Consider the following 13890-nt stretch of genomic DNA (forward strand, 5'->3'; position numbering starts at 1 on the left):
CGTTTGTCGCATGTCGCTTTGGTGTAAAATCTTCTTGAGGAAAAGGTGCAGTCAGAGCTTGTGTCCTTATGGTTTGAAAGGCTGCATTGATTTCCGACTGCTCGCTTTTAAGTGACATTTGTGGTTTGTAGCCTCGGTATGAAATATCTCTCAGGATACTATTTATATTCTAATAACATTGAATAATATACTCTAATACACAGTCCAAGACCTGACGTCCGGAATCACATTGCGATGTTTCTTCTTGTGTTACGCATGCTATTTATTTATTAATTTTATTTTACTTTTCTTTCCAAATTAATGCCATTTCGTGACTGCAAATCACTCCATAAATATAACTGTTTCCATCAATTCACGTACCGCCTTTCAAGTCAAACAAATCTACATAATATATTCCAAAAATTAACAAAGCCGCATTACTTTCATAAGAAAATTAGCACCGACATTGATCGCACTGCCATCTGTGTTTCTCATCCGTCTGGGGAACTAGTTTCTTGGGTCGTTTTCCACACTACGTTATTCAAGGTGCTGTACTAAATAGCAAGTAAAACACAAAATCTCTGCCATGTTTGATGTTCAAATATGTGCCAAATGTTGGTTGAATGAATAAGGATTAATTCCTATTGAAATTGCATTTTATTAGTTTTCATAATTTATCTACCTGCATAGATTACTCATGAAATCAGAACAAATGTTGAAGTAAAAAAGTGGAAAGAGAATTTTGAAATTAGGACCTTGGCCTCCTCAATGCCATCGTGCTAATGTCATTATTTTGTAACGAAGGGTTTCTGGGTTTGATACCCAGTGCAGACACATCACACCACTTTAAACTGTATGCCAAGTCTCGATTAGTCTATCTGTGCATAAAAGTGGACTTAAATTTAAACTCAAAACTATGACCACAGGCTTTGTAGCATGCTAGCCTAACCACTCTACTCTGGATATTGACTATGACTTTGTACTGAGATCAGATGGAGATTTAGAATAGTTTTTTGAATCAACAACTTTAAGCCTCAAATCCAAGAATGTCTTTCAACATACTACAGTATCCAGAAGATAGAAAAATTAACATCACATCATGTATTCAAACATTAAAACTTTTAACAGCTTTCTGCTTCATAAACATATACATATTTTTCTTCGGATAATATGGAGAGAACCCCTACCACCTTTCCTGAATGAATGTAATAAACAGGAAACAGATTTATATGTAAATACATATTTATGTATGAAGCTCAAATCAGTTATATTTTGTGTTATCATTCGGCATCATGCTCTGCACCATCTGGAAATTTTTCCAATTGATTCCAGTATGAGTTTTTTGACACTCTATTAGAACGGATTGGTCAATTGTAATGAATTGGTTTCTATTGGATATTATTTTATTGTTTTCAATATATTGCTTATGAAAAATTCTTATCTATACAACTGTAAATGCAATGGAGAAATCAAATAAAACAACTACAATAAATCTGGTAAAGTATGTGGAATTTGTAACTTAGAAAAACTTTAACATACAAAGATTATTCAAATATATGAACACTTTTTTAACTCTTTAGTTTCATTATGTTTAAAGGATCCTCATGTGTGTTGAGGCTGGGAGAAAAAGTTTGTGGAGATGATATGTTTCCCAGCCTCCAATATCACAAATAGAAAGTCGAAAAACATGCTGCTTCAGTTAAAAATTGACACGTTGTTCTTCTATTATACATGCGGAAACAGCAGCAAATTAATGTTAACCATAGAATCTCACCCACAACACTTAATAAAATTATCAACAAGGTACTGTCGAGATCGACTAAATTAAAATTCACAAGAAATTCAGTTCAAATGTTGTATGTTTTTCCAATGAACTTCTAAATCACAGGAAATGTGGTGTCAATATTTAAATTACCTATGCTTTGAGTCAATAAATGAATTTGAAACCAATACATTCCGATACCTGTACTGGGGTAGACTCGAGAAATTCAATTTTTATTTTCCATATATTTACATATATTAGATTTTTAGATTAGAATATAGGAAGAACAATATATCAATTTATATCTAAAACAGTCTGCTTTTCAATTTTCTGCAAGTGTGTTAACCACAATGATGCTAAACACTTGAAAACATGATTAATATATTTTATTTTTTTGTCAAGTGAAAACTTTCCCAAATAGCAAATTCCACATGCTTTACCATAGATTTATTTTAGTTGCTTATATGATTTTTCCATTGTATTTTTAGTTGTATAGATAAAAAAAATTTCATTACTTATAATAGTACTGTTATAACATCCCAACAACAATAAAAATGTTAATTTTACAATCATGTTACTGAAAACATTAAGAGTACAGTTCAGCTACTTAAGACAGGATACAGAATTGAACTATCAAAACCAGTAGAAAACAATAGCAGTAGAGTTCAGCTACTGAAAACAGTAGACACAGTTGGGCTACTAAAACATTAGAAGATAATAGCAGTAGAGTTTGTCAACTGAAAACAGTAGGTGTTTCAAAACAGATATACTAAAAAACAGTAGACAGAATTAAAAATTTGAAGTCCATATTTAACTCCATATACTCAAAGCACAGTATGGTAATTGGACTCTTAGAAACAGTAAAACGTCTGAATGATGCAAACGGTTTAAAGACGGCCATACATCAGTGGTGTTATTCGAGGAGGCTCAGAGCCTGCCACAGTTTTTCCCATGAATATGCAGAGAATTGAATGCCTCATCCTTGAATATCGATGGATAACATGTCACCAACTTACGGAACAGATGCCTCTTTCTGTGGGAAGTTTGAACAGTCCCATCAACGGCTGATTTTATCACTAAATATGGTCTGTTTTGCAAGACTTTGCTTGACCACATATTTTTCACCTTGCAATTTGCACACTGCAGGAACTCAGCTGAATGTTTTTGTCACATCTCTTATTAAAGTTCTGATCTTCCTCCAAGCGATTTACACCTGTTTGCACCCTTAAAGGACTTCCACATAGGTCAGCATTTCAGCAGTGACAAAGAGGTGAAGCAAGCAGTCTGATGATGGGTCAAACATACTGAGAAATATTTGTACACTGCTGGTATCCAAGCACTAGTGCATCATGTAACAACAGTATTCAAATTTATGTTAAAATATATTTCATTATTCTGAAAAATCAAATCTCCTACTTTAACACCCTTCGTATATTCAGTCTATGGAAGACAGCAACACATCCACTCAAAAATGTATGTTCACAACACCTAATGACATTTGCATTATGATTGCATCCTGTGCAATGCCTTCCATCTTGGAGAAACTTTTATACCTCTGTCATCTGTTTCTATGTGGTTTCTCATTACTTGGTGTGCTAACTATATTCTGAAGGGTATTTTCAAATATTAAGCACCAATTGGTATGTCAATAAATAGGATCATGATCCTGACATGAAGTGGTGTCATAGGTTGAAGGTATATTGTCACCACTAGAAAGGTTCTCACACATACAAATATTTTAGTATCTGGTCATCGTGAGATGCAGCGATGACTTAGCAAAGTAATAAAAATACTGCATTTTAAATATTTTAGAGAAGATGTAAAAGGTAAGTCAGAATATTCTCATATTTGTTCGAAATAAGCCAAGCGACACCATGAAACAGCTAGAAATATGCAAGGGATTCGCTAAGTTTAGCGTATCGGAATGAGAGCCCAGTACTATTCCCCGTGGCCAACACTTACGCTATGTTTCCTATTAAAGGTAATGATGTTTGCTGGCCCAGGTCATCGCAGAAAATATGCGAATCTCTCTACCTGCTTGGAGTTGGAAGACACCTGACGACCGCTTGAAGGTCTGGTCATAAAAGGCATTTTTTTTCTGCTCCCATGTTTACGGCAGGGTTTCTCTGACATTATTAAAATTTTCCAAGTGCTGTTTCCATCATGCATGCAATGGAATGATGTCATACACGCAATTACTGATGTCGTGACTGATTTTTTTTTTTTTAAATAAGCTGAAAAATCAGACTTTCTTTCAATTATGTTAAACGAACCATCTACTGTTAACAGTAGTTCTCATTTGTCAACTGTCTTGAGATGTGTGCATAAGGAGGAGGGTTTATTGGTTTTACTGATGTGAGTGCCGATTGTATATCTGCCGGGTTATTTGATCATGTAAAAATTGTCAATAAGTAGAAAGTGGATGATAAATTGAGGACTAAATGTGGTAAACTTGTAAGTGCCAAAAGCAAAAGTGTTGGGAAATCACACCGTTCCGTACATCAGCCTGTAAGAATGTGCACACTAGTGACCTCTTTACATGCCCTTTGAACTACTTAGAGGGCTACCAGCCACTTTTCACGTTTACCACATTATAAAGCATGGCACATTTCACAGTTTAGCGTGGAAAATGGTGTTTGAATTATTGTGGCACTTACAGCGTTTACCAATTTTAGTCTTCAATTTATTACTGCTCAAACTCATGATGGGGTGGCAGTTATGTCGAGGCATATAGCAGATTTGCAATAGAAGGTCCAGGAAGAGTACCCGAAGGCATTAGTTACGTTAGTTGCTACACTCAAGTATAGATTTAGTGCTGTCCCAGAGAATGAATGAAATACCATGTGTTCTTATCCACTTTGCCACATAAGAACATTAAAAGAAAACCATCCCATCCTTTTCACAACCCAGGTGGTGTTGAATAGTAGAAGGAGCCAATAATTCTTTTTTTTTTTCATGACAACTGAAATGGACTGGGCAGGTGTGCACAGCTTATGGATTTGAGCACTTTTTGCAGTGCTTTCAAACAATATTTTTACTGAAGACATTTTCTCCTTTGATGAAAAGTTTATCTCCAGTTATCGACCAGGTGAGTTGTGAAGAAGATTCCAAGCTTTCGAGAGCTTACATCACTCTAATCTTCAGGGTAGAAGTGAGAGTGATGTCAGCTATCAAAAGCTTGGAATATTTTTGGCATTTACTGAGGAGAAATATTGCCCCCCCCCCCCCTCACCTTCACTCTTCCAGGTTGGAAAAATCAACCCTGATGTTTGACAAGACTTGCGATGACTACGTAAACATGTCTTCGCCACTATACAAATGGTTCAAAAGCAAAATAACTCTTTCTTTAATACCACCAGCTGGAGGTATTGGTGCAAAATAAAACAGTTAAGATTTTGTTGCAGATTATTTCCACTTAACATTTACAGAACATATACACTTCAGGTTTAATTAAATTTAACTTCAAATAGGTATAATACTAGATGTTTTTCATTGGTGATCAGAGGAGTATATTGTTAGATAGGAAATCTGTTTCATAGTTGTGGATGCTAAGATTGCTATGGAGACAGCACAGAACCCCATAGCAATCTCCAGGTGGTGATGAGTGAAATTAACAAAATTAGCTTTCTCACCTCACAACAGTGCAATAGGTTTAGAGGAATGCCAACAACTTGCTTCTAATGAAGATAGCCTAAACTGCCATCATATAAGTACAATGAAAGCAGCACATGATATGTTGAAGGATCGTTTTGAATGTGTTGAATAGAAGATTTAGGAAAAACAACATATTTGCTACTTATCTTCCAGTGGCAGAATGAAGGTTGTGAGTATTTGGCCATTAATTACCATTTCTTTTTCTAATAACTTTTGGTTATATTAAGGGTAATACATGTATTATATTAGATATAGAATATATTATATATATAAATATATATATAAATCAAAGAAGGTAAAAGGAAACACTCACCGGACAGTAGAAAAATTCTATTTCTTCTCACACCGATGATGCTATGAAATTAGCGAAAATTTTGAATTTTTCTACTGTCCGGTGAGTGTTTCCTTTTACCTTCTTTGATTTTTACTTAGCCCTTTTGGCCCTCCTTGCTTTTATCCATTATTATCCACTTTTGGTATGAATCCTTTCGCGTATAACTCCTATCAACTGAACCACCTGCGATCTCTTATTGTTTCCTACACCAAAGCTACATCCCATGCACGCTTCCTGCACTCATGTTTGTTATTAGGCCTAACACCCAAAGGCCTCACACCCAAACTGCCATTTTCCGCCATGCCCCCAGGCATGAAACCAACGATTTTCCCACTAGCGAGAAATTTTGCTATTGAACTGACCCACACCATGTACCGATCCCAGCTAAATCGTGCCCGAGAACTGTCCATCTCTAATCAATCCCTTACCAAAATCCTGTTGCTGACCCCAGGTAACCACCATCACAAAATAGACTCCTTCTGGTGCACCGCCCATTCCATTGCCAGTGACCTTAACACTAAATACCTCCAAAAACTCTCCAATCTCTGTCGTCAAGCTTTTCAGACTGGCTGCACCCTTCCCCTTCCACTGCCACCCAATTTCAGTCCCACACCAACATGCTCGCTATTACCCGACCACCCTTTACCCTTGCCCACCCCTCCCACACCACCACAGACCCCCCTGAAAACCAAAACTGCACTCCCACACATCGCACCTTGGGAAACAACCAGTCCACGGACAAACCCACCCCTACCAGATCCATGACCACCAATGACCCTAACCCACTCAAAAACAACCAGACTGTACTCAATTTATCCAGCCATAAACTGAGCACTGATGAAATAGCTGTTTTATCCAAGGGCCTGACCTTCTCCCCCACAACTCCCCCCAACCAATTCCGCCTACTTTTTGACATACACACATTTGCTCGCAACCTCCGATGGCAACATTTCTGGGCCAAAAATCCCTCACTCCAAACTACCACCAGTGAAACCCACCCGAGCCTCCTTCAATTTAGCCCCCCCCTCCTCCCAAGATCCACCCCCCTGCCCACCAACCACCCCTTGGAAAGATACATCACTGTCGTCATTTCCACCACCTCTGACAGCTCATTCTTAAATAACTTTCACAACTAACCTAACCTCAACCCCCCCCCCAACAGAAAGCTCTCAGAGACCTCCGCAACAACCACAACATCAAAATCCTCCCAGCTGACAAGGGGTCCACCAAGGTGGTCTTGAACTCTCAAGACTACCTGACGGAAGCCAACCGCCAGCTGGCTGACCCCTCCACCTACAAACCCACCACAGTTAACCTATCCGCCGAACACCTCAACAAAATCCAGGACTTCATCCACACCCGAGGCCCCCCTGAAGGTCTAACAGCTCGTACCACCACCATGTTAATACCCGACAATCCCCGCACCCCCACCTTCTATCTGTTTTTCGTTCTACGCACCGCTTCTTCTTCGATGGGGACCTGGCAACTCTGCAGTGCCCCAACTTCCGGTTCCATCTATTTCTTCTCACACCGATGAACTTCCAGTTCCGTCTATTTCTTCCCACACCGATGATGCTATGAAATTAGCGAAAATTTTGAATTTTTCTACTGTCCGGTGAGTGTTTCCTTTTACCTTCTTTGATTTTTACTTAGCCCTTTTGGCCCTCCTTGCTTTTATCCTATATATATATAGGATATATATATATATATATATATATATATATATATATATATAAAAATCAAAGAAGGTAAAAGGAAACACTCACCAGACAGTAGAAAAATTCAAAATTTTCGCTAATTTCATAGCATCATCGGTGTGAGGAGAAATAGATGGAACCGGAAGTTGGGGCACTGCAGAGTTGCCAGGTCCCCGTCGAAGAAGAAGTGGTGCGTAGAACGGAAAAAAACACTGTTTCGTCACCAGGCTCGTCGTAAACTGTGAGTGTGTAGGATGAGTAGGGTGGGCGGGAGGGTTGGGATGGCTAGGGAGGGAAGGTGGGTGAGGGATGGGTATTACTGGGTGGCCTTGTTCAGGCCAGGTGGAGTGGTTGCACTCATGGCCGATATATAGGCCCTCTCCCATCTTTTTCGAACAGAGGTGTTGGCTGGTTGGGGTAGGAGGTGGATGATCGCTACCCGGAAGCAGTCGTTGAAACTGGTGTTGTGGTGGTTGGTGTGGACAGCGACAGTGAAGTCCAGGTTGTGGGTGGAGGAGCGGTGGTTATTGATGCGGAGGTTGAGGGCCGTTGATGTTTCCCCCAGGTAAAAATCACCACAGATGTTGCAGGTGAGGATGTAGATAAGGTTTGAGGCCTGGCAGGTTCCTTTGGGATGGAGGGTAAATTTGCCAGTGGCCGTGTGCACCTGGAGGGTGTGAGAAGTGATGAGGATGGGGCAGGTCTTGCACCTGGGGCGGTTGCATTTATGGGCGGGGGGGGTGTTGGGTGTGTGGTGAAGGAGTGTTGTGGACCAGGATGTTTTGGAGGTTGGGGGGGCGTTTGAAGACCACTCTGGGTTTGTCGGGAAATATGTTTTTGGTTTCGGGATCACTGTGGAGAATTGGGAGAAGAGAGTGCAGTGTGTGCCTGATTTTGTTGAGGTGGGGATGATATTGGGTGATGAGTGCAGGTGGGTTGGTGGCAGCAAGTTTCTTGGTGGTAGTGGTGTGTGAGGCGGCTCGCGATATTTGCTTGGTGACCAGGATGGAGGGATATCTTTGGTTAACCAGGGCCTGGTGTAGGCGGAGGTTATAATTCTGGCGGGAGGTGGGTGAAGTGTTCAGGCGCTGTCCCCTGAGGGCCAGAGAGAATGGAATGGCTTTTTTGGTGTGGAACGGGTGGGAGCTGGAGAAGTGTAGGTATTGCATGTGGTTGGTGGGTTTTATGTGGATGGAGGTAGTCAGGTGTCCTCCCTCGATGTGCACGTCAACATCCAGGAAGGTGATCTGGTTGGGGGAGTGCGTCCAGGTGAATTTGAGGGAACGGAAGTGGTTAAGTTGATCCAGGAAAGCTGACAAGGATGGTTCTCCATGTGTCCAGAGCATGAAGATGTCGTCGATGAAGCGGAGCCAGAGGAGGGGTTGGAGGGATTGGGTAGCCAAAAACTCTTGCTCAAGTTTGCCCATGAAGAGGTTTGCATAGGATGGGGCCATTCTGGTAATATATATATATATATATATATATATATATATATATATATATACACACACACATTTTTACATAATATAAATTATTGACTAAATGCCAAGGACAATTGATCCTTGTTATTACATGTATCTATGTTTTCTTAATTATATCATGCAATTTAGGCTTTTAAAATAATCTCATCTCCTTCAACACAAGTATTTCTCATGGACCACTGAAAAATTTGGCAGCGTGTAAAGAACATAAAAACAAGCAACATTTTTGTGTATATGTAGCCATGCACTATAGATTAAAGATCGAGGCTGATACTTAATTTTCAAAAACACTAAGTTGCTGACCTAGGCAGTTTATTAAGATAAAAACACTTAACAGGTAACGTTTCGACCCTGTATCAGGGTCTTCCTCAGACGAAGAACTAAACTAAAATGATGAAATATACTACATACAGAAAGATTATATACACATAGCAGGGTCACTAGCCACACAACAACAAATCAAGTTGACAGTCCTTATCTAGGGCGACAATCCAATCCCTTCTTACTTATCTTCAGTCCCTTTGGTGTTGTGCCCTTCTCCAAACACTCCCTCAAGAATCTTTCTTGCTCCTGCTTGTGTATGTCCTTCCTCTTCAAGTCCTTCCAGTCATTGATTTTCCTCATCAGCCTTGGAAAATGTCCAATTGTAATATAATTAAGCCTTGTTTCCATATTTAAAAACACTAAGTTGCTGACCAAGGCAGTTTATTAAGATAGAAACACTTAAAAGGTAACGTTTCGACCCTGTATCAGGGTCTTCCTCAGACGAAGAACTAGACTAAAATGATGAAATATCTTAATAAACTGCCTTGGTCAGCAACTTAGTGTTTTTAAATATGGAAACAAGGCTTAATTATATTACTTAATTTTTCCGTCAGGTAACACTATAAGAATCTCACTACTCTATGGAGGCAGGAACATGCAAAAAAAGAATCACTGTTTCTTATCATATTTGATACCATACAGACATTATGTTTAATTCAGGGATATTCATGTCATGAGAGCGACCCTTTCCTGTGTGATCATAGCAAATGTCAATTTTCAGCAGAAATAATGCTACTCACAAAAGTGAAGATGATGCATGACTACTTGTTTGTTTCTAAAGTATTTACCATTGCTAGCAACTAGCAACCATGGTGGGCATGAATAAACCAGAGGAGGAATTATCCTCATCTCTCCTTCCACTTTGAATGAGGCTTTTTTAGTTAGTGATTCATGTGATTATTTTTCAAATGAGAGATGCTCATTTTGGCACTAGTAACTGTTACCAGCACTATCAGCTCTTTCATATGTGAACAGTACACCCTGCTGGAAAATTCTACTGGTTTTAAATGCCTTCCAATGTGAACTATGAAATGTATTCAAAACCAATTGTAGGTTTACTGTATAGCTAATGTAGGTACTTCAACAGTAAATCTTCTGTACTAAAAAGCCATGTGAATAATAATGCATAATACTTGCTACAATATGTTATAAAATTATTCATTGACTCCAGGAATAGATATGTTAATCCTTGACACCATGTTTTCAGTGATGTTGTTGCGGACTGACAAATATGCTCACATTATGTGGGATTGAATAGTCTGTGTCGGTAGCATGGCAGTCTCGGGGTGAAGACTTTATAGAAATTGTACAACTTTGTAACTTATAATTTGACAATAAAAATAGTTGATATTGTTAATTTATGCATCGTCGTATCTGTTATCGGTCCTAGAAACTGAACTACAGTGGTAGCAGCCTCATGGTTAGCAGAATGACGGACATGAGTAAGATAGAATTACTGAACAATGTCAACTATCATGTCTGGGCACTAAAGGTAAGTGCAGTGCTGTGAAGTAAGGGATTGTACAAGGACACAATATTGAATGATGAACCAACAGAAGAAAAATTTAGAATAGTTTGGGAAAAAAAAAATGACGAAGCTTTTGGTGTCATAGTTGTTACTTTATTGCCCGACCAGGCTGAACTGTTCATCAATGAGACATGTGCAAAAACTGTGATATGATATGATTATGATATGATTATTTCCATCCACTATGCATATTAAAAAGTATAAAAGAGTATAGAATAACATAAAAAATAGAAGAAAAATCTAAGGTTATGGCTATTAGTGAATATAAAAATAAAATAACATAAAAATAGAAGAAAAATCAAAGGTTATGTTTATTAATGAAAAATATGATCTAAGTATTCCTCTGTGCTATAAAACAAATACTTCATAAGCCAACTTTTTACTCTTATTTTAAATTTGGTTGGATTATGGTTTTTGAATTCCTCTGGCAGCTTGTTATAGAGTTTTACACCTTGAAATCCTAGACCAATATGTGTTTTGGATGTGCGGACAGTAGAAAGGTGGAGGGAGTTATGCATACGAGTGCTGTACTTGTGTATGTTCAGATTTTTAGAGAAGATTTTAGAATTTGTATGAATGAAGTACAATGTTTCTAATATGTACAAACATGGAAGAGGTAATATTTGAAATTTTGTTTGGTTTGAGAGGGATAAATTCTTCATAATTTTTAATATGCATTTTTGCGAAATATAAATTTTCTGCATTTTGGATGAACTGCCCCAGAAAGAGATACCATATATAAGTACAGGTTGAATCTGTCCAAAATATACTGTCCTTAAATCATTCAAAGTTAATACATTTCTCAAAATTCTCATCATGTAGCAGAGCCTGCTTAACTTTTGAGTTAAATTAGTAATTTGCCTGTCCCAAGACAGGTTTGTGTCTATCCATACTCCTAAGAATTTTATTGCATTGCATTCTTTGACGACTTCATTGTTAATAATTACATTTAAATTTTTATTAGTTTTACTGGATTAAAATTTATTAGAACTGTTTTATTAACATTCAGCGAAAGCTTGTTATTGTTTAGCCAGAAGTTTAGTTGTGTAGTTGTTGAAAGGGAATTCTTTTGAAGTTGCTCATGTTCCAGGCTTTTTACTATGATATTTGTATCATCCACAATAAGTATTGTTTGAGACTCTGATAAGGTTTCTGGAAGATCATTTATGTAGAGTAAAAATAAAACTGGTCCTAGAATTGAACCTTGCGGTACACGTATTGAGGAACAATTGGTCTGATTTGATTTCGTTAATATCTACATACTGACATCTGTCTTTTAAATAAGACGTGAACCAATTTTTTCCTAAACCTCTGATTCCATAATGGTCCATTTTATCTGGTAAATGTCATGCTGAACCAAATCAAATGCTTTGGTAAAATCTAAATATAATCCATAGGCATGCATTTCTTTGTCTCTCAATTTTAGTATGTTATTTGTAAATTCGAAAATAGCTTCTGATATTGATTTACTTTTTTGGTATCCAAATTGATGTTTGGATAAAAATTCGTATTTTTCTAAGAAAGTTACTAATCTATTTAGCATAATTTTCTCAATTACTTTAGAGAAGACCAACAAAAGAGAAATTGGTCTATAGTTTGAGTATTCTTCTTTGCTGTCTTTCTTGAATAATGGTCTCAATTTTGCTATTTTGAACTCACTAGAAAAAATAACTGTTTCTGAAGATGCATTGCAAATACTTACTAGTGGTTGCTTGTGTCATAGAAGCTTGAGCATTTTACATTATACTCAGTAAATCAATGTTCTACTTCACAGCAAATATTGAAATAACATTAATGTATATAGTTCAAAATCACAATACTGTTCTCTGATGAGTATACTTATTATTTGCATTGAATAACTACATTAAATTATGCACCAATTACTATGATTCGAACTATATACAAAACGTTTTTGTTATCTCCTTTCACTTGTTTCTTACAACTGGTTGCTACGCAACAAAACAGTATGCTATAACATTTCTTTCTTTTTCTTCTACACAAGAGTGATTATACATTTTACAATTTGAAAAGAGTCACAACATTCCCCCTCCTTCGGAGAAAAATTTTAGAACATTGGTTTTAATTTTTTTAGAAAACATGAAAAATTACAAAGAAAACAAACTTTCTTATGACACACATATTGTCATTAATTAACACAGAAAATATTTAAAACATATCATAAATATTTAAAACATATTAACATTTCTTAATAAAAGGCTGTTAAAATCTTTTGAAATTACTTAAGTTTACATAATTCCTCCTTTCTTTCCTGACTACAATTGAATTTCTTTAAATTGGATACATTATGTGTTTGTACAGTTCCCTTTCCATCCAACAATAACAGGTCACAACAGTTACCATTGGCTTGTTTAACTAATTATGGACCAAGCCACAACTCAATAAATTTGTGTATTCGTTTACACTCAGCACTGCTTTGTCCATGGTTTTTGACTAATACTATATCATTTGTCTCTATCCTTCTGTATCTACCACTAGTTTCCTTAGGCTTGATTTTATATTTTTCCTTCAAACGAGATTTGGCAATTAAACATTTATATTTCCAAGGAACTGCTTTCAATGTCTCAGGCCAATCAATTTGGTTTTAAACAGGATCTCTTATTTCATAATGCAAAAATAATTAATTTGGAGTGTATCCCGTTACTTCAGATATGGAGTTATTTAATAGTCCTAAAACAAAACTTAAATATTTTGACCAATGCTCATGATTTTTGCTTATGTACAGTCTTAATAATCTAATTAACTCGTTGTTGTATTGTTCAATAGGATTGGCAAACGGAGAATAAACTGAAGTTCTGATATGCCTTATTTTAAATTCTTCCACAAAAGTTTTTCATTCTTGTGACTTGAATTGCGAACCATTATCAGACAGTAGACTATTACATACAGGATAATGATAAAAATATTGCAGTTTAAATTTATTAATTACTTCTCTAGATGTTGCTTTCCTTAAAGAATATGCCATAAGAAACTTAGACATTACATCTATTACAGTCAATATAAATGTGTAACCTTGAGATTTCGGAAGTGGTCCTATCAAATCAACTGAAATCAAATAATGTGAACTTGTAGAATAAACATGTAAATCATTTTTTTCATTTTTCAAAACAGCT

Source organism: Lepisma saccharinum, chromosome 16, assembly GCF_977018435.1.
Source record: "Lepisma saccharinum chromosome 16, izLepSacc3.1, whole genome shotgun sequence".
In the NCBI taxonomy this organism is placed as follows: Eukaryota; Metazoa; Arthropoda; class Insecta; order Zygentoma; family Lepismatidae; genus Lepisma; species Lepisma saccharinum.